The sequence below is a fragment of the Triticum aestivum genome, chromosome 5B (genome assembly GCF_018294505.1).
Source record: "Triticum aestivum cultivar Chinese Spring chromosome 5B, IWGSC CS RefSeq v2.1, whole genome shotgun sequence".
In the NCBI taxonomy this organism is placed as follows: domain Eukaryota; kingdom Viridiplantae; phylum Streptophyta; class Magnoliopsida; order Poales; family Poaceae; genus Triticum; species Triticum aestivum.
Window position 1 is genome coordinate 195,937,014 of NC_057807.1, and position 12,092 is coordinate 195,949,105.

Sequence of the window (12,092 nt, forward strand, 5' to 3'; positions counted from 1 at the left end):
TGCAGTTGCCTTGTTTTATGCAATGTGCTTCCATTGGGGAATGTTGGTGTGGAAATGACGATGCCAGTTGAAAATATACTATAGTTGCCATGTCTAGTGTACTGCAGTTGCCATGTCTGGTGTACTGCAGTTGCCATGTCTAGTGAACTGCAGTTGCCATGTTCAAGGTACTATATTTGCCATGTTCAATGTACTATGTTTGCCATGTTCAAACAAAATGTATTTCTATTTCCATGACAACATAAGGTGCTACAAGAAAGAGCGCACGATAGTTTAACAGAAAACACACAAAACTTGCAGATTCCAAGAAGAAATAAAGCGTGCCAGCATGTTCACGGCTTTCCAGGTGGACGAACATACATTCAAGGTGTGTTCTATTTTGGGCATGTCAGATTCAGAACCTGAAGACCCGGACAAAGGAAGGAACTACTTCGTCAAAGCCTCGATAGGCGAAGGCGAATACTACTGCCAATGCTGCAAGTTTGAACGGGACGACATTGTGTGCTGTCACATACTAAAAGTAATGGAAATGAATGTTGTGACACGAATGCCCCGCCATTTCATAAGGCGACGATGGACTTGGGACGCTGACGACGCGTTTGCGCTGCAGACAACAAACGCAGTTCTGGCTGTGCATGACGAGAGATCTGAGTCAACCATGGAAGCCGTGAGGAATGTTGTGCTGACAAAGAACTATGCTGAGCTAATTGATGAAGCATGCAAGAGTGATGAGATAGCGAGAGTCGCAGAAAAACACAGGAAGGCCCTGAAAAGAGAGCTTGATGAGATCAAGAAGAGGAAAGCTGAGGAAGCCTTACACCGGTTCCCCCGCACATCAAGTGTGCCTTCATCCACGGGGCAATTATCTGAAAACTCAGAGATAGGATCTGGAACGGCAAGCACACAAACCCAGGTTAGGAACCCACCCCGTTCCATCACAAAGGGTCGTCCAAGAGAGATAAGGTACAAATCGGGATTGGAGATTCAAGCAAAACACAAGAAAACGAAGAAAGGGACGGGCAATCCATAAGCAAAAATTGGGGCGCTGTGACATGGTCCTTGTGGACATTTTGTTTTGTACCCTAGATGTTGTGAATTTTTTTTAAATTGGGAGAATGACTCTTGAGGGGCATCAGAAGTTGAAGGAAAATACATTGAATGGATAAATGCAGTTGCCATGTTATGGGTACTTAATCTGCCATGCTATTTTATACTAAATATGCCATGTTAATTGTACTGGATCTGCCATGTTAGTTGTACTGGATCTGCCATGTTAATCATACTGGATCTGCCATGTTAATTATGCTGGATCTGCCGTGTTGTTTGTACTGAATCTGCCATGTTAGCTGTACTGAAATATGACATGGTATTTGTAATGACTCTACATCGCATATATTTCCATGAAAATTCATCGCGGTTTAGTCACACATAGTGTGTTGTGTGCAATGTATGGGAAACAAATTGATAAAAGCGTAACGTGCATCAACCACAGGAAAGGTTACGGCTACATTATCAAACTACCATGCTAGCCGGCACAGTTAGCAATGAAAAAGAAGAAGCAAAACAGCCAAATAAAAAACGACGATGACTTTCACTAACCATATCTCATGAACTACATTTTGCCATGTTTTAAAACATCGTAGACGCATTCGAAGCAGCAAACTATTGCTACAAATGATGAAACCATAGTAATAATGATAACCATAAAACGTATCTGCTGTCACGCCTAAATAGGTTCACATCCAGAAAATATTCAAATGTCGCTCACACACCACCACTAGATACTAGGCTATGCGGGGTTGCAGTCATAACATAGCACACGAACATGGTTTTGACAAGAACAAAGGGATAGTACCTTACATTCCTCGGCAACAGAATGTAAGGTATGCGTCCGGTGTGTAACGCCACGTGATCACTTGTACTTCTTGATGACTTTCTTGACAGCTTCCTCCACGAACTCGCGTTCTCCGGACCGCTTGTTGAAATCTTCATTCGTCAACCAGTTCCATGTGTAAATTTTCCGGAGCTCGACGACCGTTGCAGCTGTGACAGCGGGGACAAGTCTACCTTCCCACTTTGCAAAGTATTCCAACGTGTGAAAGCCACAATCCGTCCTGCACAAGGAAAGGAGTCAGGTGAACTCGCAAAAAGGACAGACATAGCAGTGATGAACTTCAATTCAGATGTAACAACAAAAGAGGGGTGGGATTGGTGTAAATGGCACATGAAGGAGGGGGTAGGAAATTATGTGTTCCCTTGATTCGTAGTCGCCACGTACTCAACCGGGAAATGTCTGATCTGGACCTTTGAGTTTTCGTAGTGACGGTTCCATGTCTCTTTGACGTTGTTGATGAAGAATTTAGCATGCGAAGTAAGGTCTGCATCAGCTGCTGAACGCATTGAATCAAGCACCTCAAAGCGTTGGTTCTTCAGGTCAAGACAGATCGCATAGTGGTGACCACACTTGTCGTGTGGGTCGTGTGGTGCAAGCTCCTGGAACATGGGGAACATGACCTGCATGTAAAAGTGAAGGAAATGAGAAGCAGAGTTCACATGAAGAACAGCAGAGGGACAAAAAAAGTAGAATCATGTAGAATGTTTAGTTATGGTGGGGGTAGTTGAAAGAAAGTTGCCGTCCATGTATGAACAAAATTTGCCATGGATTTTACTATGAAGTTGCCACATAGTTTTCACGGGATGCAAAAATCAAAAAGCCAGTTTGCACGACAGCTATTGCCACATGAAACATCTGCCACATAAACAGAGTGCAGATGATGGCAAAAAACCATACCATGTGAAAAAAAGTGCAAACATGGAAGGAGTACTCACATATTTCTTCAGTGTGAGCTTGAATTCACCGTGTTGAGCAAAATTCTTCCTCAGGATTTTGTGGTGGAAGTCACCATCCCATATTTTGCAGGTCACACTGTAATGCATGATTATTTTGTCGGCACACACATCCATATGATTGTTGATGTAGTCAATCCCGCATGCAACTACATTCGTCGACATTTTACCGTTTGGCCTCACGGACTCGACACGATCACCCAGGTTGACGTACGTCACTTCGCATTGAATGACCTTGGTTCTGTCCAAACATGAGCTGTATGAAAACAATATAACATGAAAGAATCATGCCTACTAAGTAAAAAAATGAAAGAACTAAAACGTAAGCGGATCATGTATAGAAAGTACGAAGAAGATGAATGGTAAAAAAGGAGCAAAGCAAAATAAGAGATTATGTGGTGTGGTCATTTACACTTTCAGCTCCTTCATGTGCTTGCTGCTGGCCCTCGCATTTCCAAACTGCTTGACAATATCGTACAGCTGGGTCTGTTCCTTTGTGGCCCTAAATTCGGGCTCGTAGTCTTCCACGGGAGGTGGGTGAACTACCCTCTGCTGCCTCACAGAACCAGGGGTGGCACTCCTAATTGTATCCTCAGATACCGTATCTGCAGGCACGTTGGAACTTGATTGCCCCTGCCCTCGTGAGGACCTCCTCTGCAATGCTGCCTCCTCGATCCTGCGGTAAGCTTCATCAAGTGACGGTGAAATCTCCTCAGGGGTGACTGCAAGGATCAAAAAAGTGGATTAGGATACCTAGAAATCAAAAACAGATGGATTGTGAGAAGATAGGGTGCATGACGTGAAATGTAGGTACAAAAGTAGGGAGTTGCCATGTGTGGTGCAACTATAGTTGCCATGTCACAGCAACTACAGTTGCCATGTAGTTGCACTGTAGTTGCCATGTCACAGCAACTACAGTTGCCATGTTGTGTCAACTCCACTTGCCATGTGCTTGCCGAATGAAAAAATGCAGCATGGAAACAAAAAATGCAGGTGACATGGTGCAGCAAATCCAGTTGCCATGTGTATTGCACTGTATTTGCCATGTGATAACAACTACAGTTGCCATGTTGAATCAACTTCAGTTGCCATGTGGTTGCCCAATGTGAAATGCAACATGGCAGCAAAAAAAAAATGTAGGTGACATGGTGCATCAAATCCAGTTGCCATGTCATCACATATCAGTTGCCAACACAAGTGAGAACCCCAAAAAATATGATTGGGACAAAAGTCAAACTACAAAGATGTATACAAGAAAATGATAAGCACATGATAAATGTACCTTGGACTATCGGCTCTGCGAACTTGACAGCCTTCCTGCCCTCGACCATTGGCTGCGCCATCATTGCGGGCATGCCTCCCGGGAAAGCAAAGGCAACTGGCATAGGATCTAGCACCACTGGTTGATCTTGACTGATGCCAAGACTAAAGCTCGGTGGGGTGAAGGCCATTGGGTGCCTCTCATGCCTACTGGCCGGACCACAAACAACTTGCGGGGCAGAATCCAAGGGTGAAAGATCAACAAACATATCTGAATCGGCCGCTATAGAATGATCGGTCTTATTTGTAGGGCGGGGCGTGTTGTCAGCGGTATCAGCCGCATCTTTCTTGACAATCTTCTTGTTTGGGCTGTATGGGACACCCACATTGACTGGGAGCCTGGAAGTGCACAAATTTAAGCTGGGGATTTCCACTGCGGGTAAAGGCGCAGTCTGCTCTGGACGTTCACCTGCGTCACTCGTGCCCAGCTTGACACCTGCATCAGTTGTGCTCCGTTCTTCCGGTTTCTCCATCACATTGCTTTTGGCAGGTGGCGGGAACAGTGTGGACGCAGGAACATAACCATACTCGTCTCTGCTGCTCCTAGCTACAGCAGGTGCGTTGGGTATGTCTGTTGATTGCTTGCGGGGGCTACGACGCCTAGGTGGAAGACCAGCACGCGAAATAGTCGCCTTAGCAGTATCTGCACCGACAGGAGCTGGAGCTGTTGTGCCAAGACTCTCACCTATAGATGGCATATCATTGTGAACTGCCGCCTCAGCCACTTCTGTCGTGGACACAGGAGTGCCACCACGCACGCTCTTGGAATCAGTGTCAGATGAGCGGGAATCTTCCTTGCTTAGGTTGGTCTCGGGAGCGTCCACTTCAACGCTTGCTAATGGGGTGGCATGGCTCACAGCAGCATCCTTCATTGCCAGAAGAGTTGGCAATATTTCAGCTGTCCTGGCAGATACCGACTCGTCACTCCCTGATGTATGGATGCCTGTTGTTCTAGCCTGCACACCTGCAACCGGCAGAGATGGTCGGACACTTGCGTCAGAGTTAGTGGGAGCAGTTGACGGTGCAGCAGCAGTTTTGTCGCCTGGCCCTCATGAACATCTGAGTTGCCCCCTGTTGACAACTTTGAATGAAGGCGTTCGAGTGGGTCCTTACTGATATGCTTGGCCCCGCGTGTAGTAGTCTTCTTCACCCTGCAAAAAAAGAAAGCACATGAAAAAGGTATTAAAAATGAACAAAATATATTTGCCATGGTAGAAATCTTAAAAAAAATGAAAAATAAGTGGAACAGCTGGTAGTTGCCATGTAAGGGGAATATGAGTTGCCATGTGGCATAGTTAGCAGTTGCCATGCAAATCCAGCAATAGTTGCCATGTTAGCCAACTTGAAGAATGATAAAAATGTCTGATTTGCCATGAATGCAATTTCAAAACGAGGTATGGGATGAGCACACAAGCCAATGGAAAAGATGGCAGTTGCCATTAGGTACAGTAAGAGTTGCCATTTGGCCTAGATGCCAGTTGCCATGTAAAAACAAGTAGGAGTTGCCATGCACTTAAAAAGGAATGAAAAAATCATTTGAAAAACAGCAGTTGCCATGTGGGTATGATGACAGAAGACCATGTGACAAGCTGAACAGATGCATTGAAAAATCAAAAAAATATAGCACTATGTCAATGAAAGCGCATGGAAAACCTACTTCTTGACTGGCTTCCTCAAGTCTGGCAACACGACAGGATCCCCGGTGTTGGGCATCGTTGTACGAGGAGATGACCCAGTGGAAGGGGTGTCACCAGCAATGGGGGCACCTTTGTTCAACTGAGCAGAAACACGGGTTGGCGTTGGCGCCTGTTTCTTCGTAACTGCTCGTCCACCAGCTGTCGGCTCACTACACGTATGAGATGGAGGAAAAAAGGTGGCAATTGTCAGACAGCAAACTCGTTGCAGCGCTTGGCAAAAACAAGTGCAAAAAGGGATCAGTCTGTTCCAAGAATATAGACAAAGCAAAACACTAAAATTAAAGTCGAACCTCCTCCTGGCAGCTACGGGATCGGTTCTAGACCTCTTGCCAGGAGAACCCTGCCCAACATCCTCTGGAGCCCTCTTCCTCTTTGATGGCAACACCCCGTCGCCTTTCGCAGCCGTATGTTCTTTGACTTTCTCCGGTGGGGGGACATCTGGTGCATCCTTGCCCTTGTTACCACCTGCACGAACTTCAGCATGTTCATCATCATCGGTGTCCTGTTGCACGTTCTCCATGTCATTGTCGTCATCCTTGCTGAGACTAGCATCTCCATCTAGTTCATCTTGTGTGTCAGTAGGCTCTTGGGAACTGTTGTAGTCATACCGGCCACGACAATCAGTTGGCCGATGTGTATGTTCTGGGACAAATGAAGTGAACTGCCTCGCAACCGCGTCGCTGTCAAAGCCACTAAGGGACGTCCACCCCTCAACCAACTTCCCGAGCAAGCCGGTCATTCCGGATGCAAACTGCCCAATTAGATGCTCAACAGGTGCCCTCGCCTGTGCACGAAACAAGAAGCATCAATAACCACCCATATTACAGTCACTTGCGCGACATAAAAAATAATCCAAGGCAAACCATAGATGTAGATCTTTTGATTACCTCAGTAGGGCAAGACGGAGCTGAGTGCACGTCCATCCACTTTCCAAAGTTTTGAGGCCCCCCAAACACGCTGTAGTCTATAGCATGCTTGGCCATCAGCTAGAAAAAACAAAAAAAATAGCTAGGATGTAAGAGAGAGAATGATGAACACTGACTAGCAGTTCATGTGTTGCAAATGCAACAAAAAAAAGAAGACGCGAATCTAAGTTTCAGCACGAATGAAAGAGTTGCCATGTGGAGTGAGACATGGATACAATACGCAGACAACCATGGCTAACAAAGGTAGTTATCTCTTGTGAACCATAGACGGTTGCCGCATGTCAAATTTGTAAGCATGCTGTGTAGAGGAAGAAACCAGAACTAACCTACAGTTTTCCATATTTGGTATCAGTTACCCTGTCTGCGGCAAGCACAGCCTTGACAGCGTTGATAGTCCATGCAGAAATAGCAAACTTGTGCGTAGGCGGCGGGCCTCCTGTCCCATTGAAATCCACGGTGGATAGATCAAGACAGTCGACGTACATGAGCTGATGTACAACAATTTTAAAAAGAAAGAAATATTAGTTGCCATCATGGTACTTTGCGAAAAAATAGGATAATCTATGTTCCCATGATAATCAAGTTGAAGTGCATGAAAAAGAGAAAAAAGAAGAAGTTGCCATCTGTATGTGCTAGTTGCCATCATAGTGTGATGGCAGTTGCCATATTGTCATGATGGCAGTTGCCATCATAGTATGATGACAGTTGCCATAATAATATGATGGCAGTTGCCATATTGTCATTATGCCAGTTGCCATATTGTCATTATGGCAGTTGCCATCTTGTTATGATCAGGTTGCCATGCATGAATAAAAGTGTGTTAAAAAGAGTGTTCACAGAAAGGACTGGTAAAAAAATACCATTAAATGCAGTCGACAACCCTTTTGGTACATCTTGCTTGAGAATGCATCGTGCAGGAAGTCGGCAATAAACTTACACCAATTCATGTTCTTCACATTTTTCAATTCTGCCTGCACCGCACAAAATTTCAGGACAACGAGTTGCCGCATCAGAAATCAAATGAAAAAAACATCAAAAAACACTGGCAGTGACTAGCTTTACACATGACATCGGAGCCAAAAGATTGAAGGAAAATAAAGTAGTAAAGATGGATCATTCACCAGGATGGGGAAGCATTTGTTGCTTGGGAGAAGAGAAGTGGTCGACGCGAAAACAACTGAGATGAGGTACATGAGTAGCTTCATCTTAAAAACATCTCCATGGGTTGTCGTGGCCTGCAGCGAATCTGCCAGTACAGACGTGTTCGGCATGGATTCCAACCCAGGAAACAAACGGGGGAACAACGCTTCCTTGATCTCGTTATTGACCTCGTACGGGACTTCGATATGTTCACGAGGCACACCCAAAGTGCAGAACACAGATTCCTCATTCAACGGTAGTCTTCCACGTCCCAGAATCACAAATTCCCTGGAGGTGGGGTCGTAAATCTCACCAAGCCAGTCGCATACAGGGTTGACAAGGTTCGTGCACCAGACATTCATCAGAGCCTGCATACCCATCTCAGTAGCAGCTCCCTTTTGATCGTCGGTAAATCCGTCAGTCAATGTAGTCAGTCATTCTTGGGAGGCTCTGTTGCGAATATGTTTCTTCTTGTGCAAAAAACAGACAAAAAGTGATCAGTTGTTGCCATGTTTTGCACTGTCATGAAATTTTAGTTCATGACAGACGACTACAAGCTCGAGGTGGCAACCAATAACATAAGCAGGAGGAGGGGGTGTGTGTGGACAGTTACCTCATCGCCCTATTTTCTCCGTCCAGTTGCCCGATTCTGCTGTGGTGGATCCATGAAATCATCATCATCATTTTGATGATCACCGCGAGCCATTCTGTTGAGGTAGGAACATACCAAATTGTCACCATGGAAATGAAAATGCAGGATGTAAGCAGTTGCCACCTAACAGAAAATGTCAACTAGTGAATGCAAAATATCACATGAACACACACGCACCCCCCTATGATTGTCGAAAACATAAACATGGTAATTAAGCACATTGGTTACATTTTGAAAAAAAGTGTACAGATCATAAATGCACTTGAAAACAAAATGTTGAAGTTGCCATGTTAGCCCAAGATAGTACGGTAGAAAGTCACAAAATCCTCCACTGCACAAAAACTAAGATGTGGCAGCTCACACCCTGTCCTAAATACACCAATGAAATGCCATGTGTTCAGCAGCAAAAATGTGCTAGGTTGAAATTGCCATGTTAAAATGCAACACATAATACAAAAAAGCGATGAAAAACATCTAATGAAGAACCTGAAAATTGCCACAGTGTGTTCAGATATCACAAGTCATCATGGCAAAACATGAAAATTACGTCTACAGTACAATGAATTTGCCACATTATACTGACTGTAACATGGCAACAGACATGCTGTGGTCAGACAAAAAACTTGCCACATGGAAAGCATATGTATGGCATCTGACACAATTAATGTGCAAATTGGTTGCCATGTTATGCAGCCAATTTGCCACATTGTCCTGTCTACATTATGGCAACAGACACAGTGTGTTCACATTCTATTTGCCACAAGAATATACTATCCATGTGGCAACAGGCACAGTTGATGTGCAGATTAGTTGCCATCCAGTGCAGTTGGTTGCTGAAACTGCAGTGACTACCGATTTACTACACTTTACCATTCATACAGTGTGGCAACTATCACAATCATTCAGGAAAATTAGTTGCCACAATGAAAAAGCATGTTTGTGGCTACTATCACAGTAATTCAGGAAGTTAGTTGCCACATGGAAAAGCATGTGGGTGGCAACTATCACAGTCATTCAATAAATTAGTTGCCGCATGGGAAAGCTTGTTTGTGGCAACTATCACAGTCATTTCAGGAAGTTAGTTGCCGCATGGGAAAGCATGTTTGTGGCAACTATCACAGTCATTCAGGAAGTTAGTTGCCATACAGTCATGATAGTTACTCAAACTACCACGTTTGCCTTCATACTGCAGTTTCAAAAACAACTAACTAGATCTAAGGTTCAATGGCAACTACAATGACTTCAAATTCAACCTCAAAATTCTCCCCGAACTGATTACAAATACCAATTCGAACCAATGCGCAACTAACAGACCGGAAAACATCGGCCCAATCCCAAGGCACAACCAGTGTGTGCCTCCGGACAGGCAGAACCACACCAACGAGGACGCCACCGCGACGGCGACGAAACTGCCCAGTGCCACCGAAAACGGCTAGCACAGGACTCCGCCGCCGGAGGGAACGCCGACGCATCGCCAAATCGCCTGAATCTCTACAAATCTCGAGCGAGGAATCGAACAGGGAGGGAAGGGGGAAAAATGCAGGAAAGGATTGTGAGAGTTGGAGCGAGCATTACCTTCAATCTGTAGGCGCTCCGGCGAAGCCGCTCCGGTCCGGCGAGCACCACCGACGACCCCGTCGACTCTTCCGCCTCCACCGTCGCCTTCTCCCCTTGTCTCTCCTCCAATGGTTTGAAATGCGAAGTGGGTTGTGCGAGTAACTATGGGGGTGAGTAAATGGAACCGTGAGGGAGAGGGAGGCGAAGTGCGCGAAGTGTTTGACATCAACCACGGTCGGCGCGTGGCATGCGGGCGCATAGTAGTTCCACCGCACGCCCTCAAGTGGCAACCGCTGACCGCGGGAGGGCAACCAACGTGCGGGCGAACTGTCTCACACACCACACATGCGCCTTGTCCTACTTGGCGCAGAAAATCGACCAGAGTGTGCCAAGATTTGTGCATAAAGTACTCGATAGTGATGGATGCGTGTGGTCGAGATGGTGAATGCCCATGGGCGTTAACATTTCCGAAAAAAATTAGCTAGCACATGCGCCGCTTGATTAGTTGATCGATAACAATGCTTAAAATTGACCTTCCCAATTAAGACACTAATGCCAACACACTGCGAATAAAACTGCAGCTGGATCCCACCATCTGTTTTACCCATTGCAAAATCAATCACGTTTAGAGAGTCCGAGGTTATTTGCCAGGTTAAGCCCATCTCTCATTGCAAGCATAGGTTATGAAAATTCATCGAGTTGCTTGGATGAAAATGCATCGAGTTGCTAGGAATGTACCTTTCTCATCTCTAATAATTGCTGCTGTAGCCCCCGTTCCTTCCTTACACCTCACCACGGGTGGGCACAATTCATTGTGTGTGATGCGCCGCCTAGCCCACGAAAAATACCTCCACCAAAGATACCAACAAGATGTAACAATCACCTGTTTAACGTCTAGCATAGGCATTAGCTGAAAAGGTCGGTCAGGAAGTAATAAGATGTGTTCCATTAGAGCAACTTCAATGGGGCGACCCATTTCGTCCGCGGCCGTCCATTTGGGTCGACGCGGACAGAAAAGGCGGCCCAACGCGCCGACCCAAACGAACACGCGTGCGTTTTTCATCCGCGGGCGACCCATTCCCGGCCCATTTTTGAGCCCGATTTGCATCGGCGCGGACACGCGACGGACGCGCGCGCGGTCGCCTACTCCTGTCCCCGGGCCCGCTGGTCTGTGGCACATTAGCCTCCCTACCCCCTGCCAACAAGCAACCCTCATCCCCCCGCCTCCTCCCTCACCGACACCGCCGACCATTTTTGCGGCGACTCTTCCTCCAGCTGCCGCCGCCTCCACATCTGCCCAGCAACGCCGCCCCTGTCCCCAGTCGCGTGCCGTCGCCGGGGAGCAAACTGGTTCCCGCCGCCGCTTCCCCCACCGCATAGCCGCTCAAGACTAAGAAGACGCCTCGCTGCCCCCGCCACATACGACCGGCACGCTCGTCGGACGCTGTCACACTCGTCGGATGCTGGCCGGGCAGCTAGCTGGTCTGTGCGCGCCGCGTCTCCCCTCGCCCGCAGTCTCCTTCTTCGACGCCCGCAAGTTGTTCGACAGTTTGCCAAGGTACGAAAATGGACTCCGCCGACGAGTTCTTTTTACACAATTTCATTTGCGACTCCCACGATTCGTCGTCCGATGATGAAGAGGAGATATTGGCTGCCGTGCTGGTCCATCACCACCTCAACAACCAGCGACCGTTGTTCCGTGGCTCAATTCCGGGCCACCTTCAGGTGTTGAATCATAACCGAGAGAGCGGGCATTTCCTTCTCTGGAAGGACTACTTTGATACAGCAAACCCGTTGTTCAAACATCACCAATTCCACCGCCGGTTCCGTATGAGTACGCATGTTTTCAACCGTATTAGAGAGGGAGTGGTCGGCTATGATGACTACTTCGAGTGCAAAGAGGATGTTGTCGGCAAGATTGGTTTCTCCTCTTATAAAAAATGCACTGCTGCC